The 5817-nt window shown below is 42.0% G+C and overlaps 1 pseudogene; it reads left to right on the top strand.

Moving 5' to 3' along the window:
* The first annotated feature begins 1779 nt into the window (after positions 1 to 1779).
* Positions 1780 to 5817, top strand: part of LOC128123860 (synaptotagmin-9-like) — a 68994-nt pseudogene continuing 64956 nt past the window's right edge.

The following is a 5817-nucleotide window of genomic DNA, read 5'->3' as shown; positions in this document are numbered from 1 at the left end:
TTCCTTATTTTCCTTTCAGATAGAAAAAGTCTAGCCCTTGCCGCATTTATGGATTTTTTTTTTTTTTTTTGCATACACTGGGCTACTGAAAGCTGGCCCTCCAGTCAGTGGTACCCTTGAATATTACCTCAAGTAAAAATTGTTCTGAGGTCCACTGGTTCTTAATTGCAGTAAAGAAGATTCTCTTTTTAATATTTTAATAAACATTTGCACTATAAAGTGAGAAAAGCAATTTTTTAATATCTTAGAAAGCAAAACCAACCTTGTGGCTAGAGAAGACGAGGAAGCCATTTGTGAGCATTTCTGATGCCATTTTCCATGTTTCTCTCCAAGCCACACTGGTTGCAAGTGGAAGATGTGTGTTTGGTGAAGCTGATTCCATGTTTCTGGATCAGAGGGAAAATTAAGACCACAATTAAGGACTTCCACTAAACACCCTATGGCCAGGTAGAAGAGAAGCACGTGGGTACACAGATGGCAGGCTGTGTACCAGAGGCTTTGGGGTGCCCATTGGTAAGGGATGCTTAATCACAGTTCCTCAGTGGAGCACACCTCCCAGGATGCTGTGCACTTTCTTGGACTCAGGAACCCTTCCCAGGCCATCTGGGTGCTCCACTCTGTGGCAGCCTGTGACAGTGCTGGGCAGAAGCTTCCAAGAGCAGACTCTTCACAGGTGCTTTTCTCTACTTTCTGCCTGTAGTTTCCCAAGATGGAGCACTTCTGGGCACTTTGTGATCCCTATTGGTCAGAATTTGCAATGGTTCAGCTTCCTGTTTTAAAGCATGTTGTCTGTATATTAATGTAACCTCTGTACGTTTATTTATAAATTTAATAATAATCAAGTAAGAGAGAGAGAGAGAGAGAGAGAGAGAGAGAGAGAGAGAGAGAAATGGGGGGCAGCACAGGACAACCTCCAGTACCATCTTCAGGAACACCATTAACTGCAATCTGAGCTAATGTATCTAGCACAATATTGTGATTTTTTTTTTTTTTTGGTTTTTCGAGACAGGGTTTCTCTGTGTAGCTTTGCGCCTTTTCCTGGAACTCACTTGGTAGCCCAGGCTGGCCTTGAACCCACAGAGATCCGCCTGGCTCTGCCTCCCGAGTGCTGGGATTAAAGGCGTGCGCCACCACCGCCCGGCAATATTGTGATTTTGTATAAAGCTACTCATTATCAAGCTATAAAGTGTGTTGAGACCTCAGAAATGGAAATAGTTTATGTCCTTACTCTTGCACTAGTGGAAGAATTTAGTCACTTGTATCCAAAGTTTTCAGTTATATATTCTCTAGAGTTGAACATGACATGATTACATCGACTTTGTCTTTTACTGTTGATTTCTTTTAAGGCATCTTGTGTTTCTTACACTGTCGTTTGATATGTTCTATCCCAATACTTTCTTTGCAAACAAACAAGCATATGTCTTCCCTTACTTCAAATAGACCCCACTCCCAGTGGATACATCTACAAAAAACTTTCATATTTACACTCAGGAAACATTGTGAAAGAGGGGAAGGAAAGATCGTAAGAGCCAGAGGATCAGGGAGTTTGCTGTGAGATTGTCTCCTAGAAATGTGAGAAGCTACACCTATAAAGTCTCAACAGTGTGACTGACTAAATGTGAGCTGAACAAGAATGACATCAAAGGACATGTTAAACTGCACAGGGAGAAGTGCATGAGGACTCAACTCTACACAGAGAACTATAGGCAACTGAGGAAAACTAGGAGCAGAAGTAATCCTCCCAGGGGGAGAGCATACCACGTGGTTGTTGAGTGCCAAATGGTCAGCTCTGAAAACATACAAGTAATGTTATGTGGAGCAAACAGGTTATATTTAGGGATATATATGCATGCAATAATAATGAATTTAAAAAGAGGCCATGAATTTCAAGAAGAGTGGAGAGAGGTATATGAGAGGACTCAGAGGAAGGAAAGAAAAGGGAGAAAATGGTAAAATTAATATTCTCAAAATTAAATTTTTTAAAGTAAATAATAAATATGTAAATTTAAAGGTTGAAGGGCACCATGGTTTCATGACAAGAGATAGAGGGAAGTGCTCTTTATAGTTAATTTTTTAGTGTTGGCCCAAGGGCCTTCTGATATGTATTTTAAGTCACAACAGTAGAAAATAAGCAGGTATTTATCAAGGGGCTGGGAAACCCTGGGAGGCCTGAGACCTCAGCAGTTAGGTGAGGAGATGGTATTGCCTTAGGTAGTACTCTGGCAGGGGGCTTAAGAGGAACTTTGTATATAGCTATTACTGGTATTTAGTAAACCTAAAGTCATATGTTTTTGTCAAAGATATCTGTCCTTCAGCTATCTACTGCTAGGTGATTCTTACATATTTTTATGATAATGTCTCATCTTTTCCAACTTTTTCAGTACCTCTTATTTGTTTTTCATCAATTATTGTGTAATACAAATGTCTTCCAGCATGAGACCCATTTGGAGGCTTAGGACACAAATGCGCCTTCTGGATCACTAACTAGTCTTTACCTAACCAGATTAGAAAAGAACCCCTGGCCAGTCATGCATTGTGCTTTCCTGAGTCTGCAATTGGGCATATGGGAGAGAATAGTATATTACATAAATAAAGTATTTCCCTGGCTTTGTTGTGTTTTGACTAAGTCTATAGCTTTCCTAAAACTCCCTCATTTATGCTCTCATTGATTTTTCTTTTCACTGATGTTTCTTCTGGACAATCTGCTCCTCCCTCCCCTGAGTGCCCATCAATGTCTGAGGCAGATGGGAGAACTTTCCCTGCCCATTTCCCACCAGCTGCAACACTCAGGAGAGCAGGCTCTGCACCTCACCTAGGCAGCACAATAGAGCCAACCCTATTGGCAGAGGTGTGGGTAAGCCAGCCTCGAATTTGTGAGCATGGGAGAGAGAGCGAGCTGTGCCCTTTATTTATCTGCCTTGTGGTGGCATGCATGGGGGAGAAATGCTCCCATCAATACTTGAGGCAGGTGGGAGAGCTGTCCCTGAGGTCATAAGAACAGGAGTACTCTGGAGAGTGGCCTTTACACCATGCCTGGGCAACACAATAGAGCTGTCCCTGAAGGTGTAGGTGTGGGAGAACCTATGCTAAGTATTTGAAAGCCAGAGAACTGACCATGCCCTTTGCTCATGGCTGCAAATGGTGAACTAGCCATAGCAATCCTGGAGAGCCCACCCTAGTGATGAAGACAGGAGAGATCTGACCCAGGGTCATGTTTTGGCCCACCCCAACATCCACCACATCTGTGATATGCTGGAGTATGGGGACAGGGGCGGGGATTCAGTCCTGTGGACCCAGGGCTGCAGGATCTCCATGACATAGGGCAGTAATGAGATGTCCAGAAAGAGTCCCAGTGAGGGTTCACCATCCATGGTACAGCAGAGACCAGGGACCTAGAGTGATTCTTTTCCATCAATGCCTGCATGCAAAATACATGAATAAAGGGGTTTACTTTGTGACTCACTGTGTCATACTGCAACTTCTGTGATGTGATTTTTCCCTTCCATTTTTTTTTCTTTCTTGCTCTTTTCTTTTTCTCTTAAATTTTACTTTGTTTTATTTTGGGGTGAGGAGGGAGATGGGTAGGATCAGTTGGCATGATGTGAAAGACACAAAGAATAAAAAAAATTCTGGACTACATAGTTCCATGCCAGCCTGAGCTACATATCTAGACCCTGTCTCAAAAATTCAAAAGCAAAAACAAAAGAGAAATTGTAGATTCTACAAGCATTTTCTTCCAACTAAGTAAGTGGTAAGATATTATAAGTAGATTTTCCCCACAATCAAATAATTTCTGGAGGGAGCAAGTACAAAGAGAATGGAAGCACAATAGCCAAACATACGTGGTGACTGAGCCTTCCTCTTATGCAGACAGTGAAGGCTTGGGTACAGCAGGCTTTGGAAGTGAGGAATTATAAACACAGGTGCTGCAGCCCAGCCATGAGTGCTTGCACCTGCAGCCCCTGTGTAGCCTCATTTGGCTGAGGCAGAGGTGGCAATGTTAGTGTGAAGAAGAGCTGGTCACACCCATGAAACAACACTTTGCAATTTTGTGTTGAGTGTCACAGGTACAAGTGATCATTCTGTGACAGCAATCTTGGGATGCTACATGGGTGATTAGTGATCAGGGGCTATTTTAGGATGAATCAGGAGGTTCAGCATGACAATATCTGAGCTATAAAAAAGAATATTTCAAACATGTTTTGGGTCTGTAAATCCAATTTTCACATGATTATTTCATAAGGTAGTCTCAAGGAAAGGAAAACAAATGTGAATATGTGCTCTGCCTCTCCAACCAGTCACCAGTCCCTTAGAGACAACTCAGATGTCCCTGTCACTTTCCACTAGAGACACTATTTTAATTCAGGTTATTGACTGGCTATTTAGCATATAGTCAGCACCCTGAGCTAAAAACAAGAAAAAGTAACCTTTGGTACAGCCTTATTCTAGGCCTGTTGATGTGATCTCATGGGGCTTACTCCAGACTGATGAGGCTGATCAAGGCCTACGTGGACTACAGAATGAGTTCAAGGTCAGCAAGAGAAACTTTTGAGAGCTTATCTCAAAGGAAAAAGAAAACAAGGATCTTAGAAATCAGTTAGTGGAACATTTATGTAGCAGGTAGGAGGCCCTGAGTTCACTCCCTAGCACTACATAAAAAGCAGTTAAATAACCAGCCATATCTCTGATTGCTTCTTCCTCCTTATGAGGACCACTTCAGATGAGACAGGACTTAAAGGGACATTAGAGAAACTTCTAACTCAAGCTTAGAGGTGAAGATTAGAGTCCATTAGCAAAGTCTAATGTGCTAATATCAGCATCTAACCTTCCTTAATTTATCTCTGATTTATGGTCACTCATCTTTAACTTTTTTTTGTCAACAGTATTTATTTCAGAAGTGAAGCCTCTTGGGCCTAGAGAGATGGGTCAGCAGTTAAGAGCACTTGCTGCTCTTTCAGAGGACAGGAATTTGGGTCCAGCACCCATATTGCATAGACAACAACCTGTAATGCTAGCTCAGAGGGTGTGACATCCTCTTCTGTTGGCATTTGTGGACACCTTTAGACACATGTACGAACTCACACACACTGAAATATATAATAAATATTTAGAAAGAAACCTCTCACTTGTTGATAACCCATGTGGAACAGCAGACAGCGTGGTCTCTGTCCTTACAGAGGCACCCGTCACAGCCAACACAATTCCTTGATAAGATATATACTCCAGCCCTGTAATTATTTATGATAGTAAAACCTGTATTCTCACAATGAAAGAATTTTATCTGAACCAGTAAGAATTTGTGTCTTTACAAAGCTGTAAGCCAGTAGTAGAAAATTTCATGTAATATAGAGAAAGCTATCTTTGGTTTGGTTTCGTTTCTGAGTCTGGGTCTCACTTTCTAGCCTAGGCTGATTTTTTTTTTTTTTTTTGGTTTTTCGAGACAGGGTTTCTCTGTGTAGCTTTGTGCCTTTCCTGGATCTTGCGCTGTAGCCCAGGCTGGCCTCAAACTCACAGAGATCCGCCTGGCTCTGCCTCCCGAGTGCTGGGATTAAAGGCGTGCGCCACCACCGCCCGGCTTGATTTTTAACTCAGGGGTAAATGTTCCATCTCTGCCTCCCAAATGCTAGAAATACAGGTATCAGCCACCACCACACCTAGCTTGAGAAAGATGCACTTTCTAACACAACACATAGTCAATTATTTCAGTTTGGGGATATAATCTAAAAGTGACTAATTTCCTTCTTAAAGAAGCTTGTTTGTGCAAATCTTCATATCCTCCCAGCCAGATAGGCTCTAATGCACATTAGACCATTTAGA

The sequence above is a fragment of the Peromyscus californicus genome, unplaced genomic scaffold (assembly GCF_007827085.1).
Source record: "Peromyscus californicus insignis strain IS unplaced genomic scaffold, ASM782708v3 Scaffold_4__1_contigs__length_199733344, whole genome shotgun sequence".
Classification (NCBI taxonomy): domain Eukaryota; kingdom Metazoa; phylum Chordata; class Mammalia; order Rodentia; family Cricetidae; genus Peromyscus; species Peromyscus californicus.
This window is presented reverse-complemented; position numbering and strand designations above follow the sequence as displayed.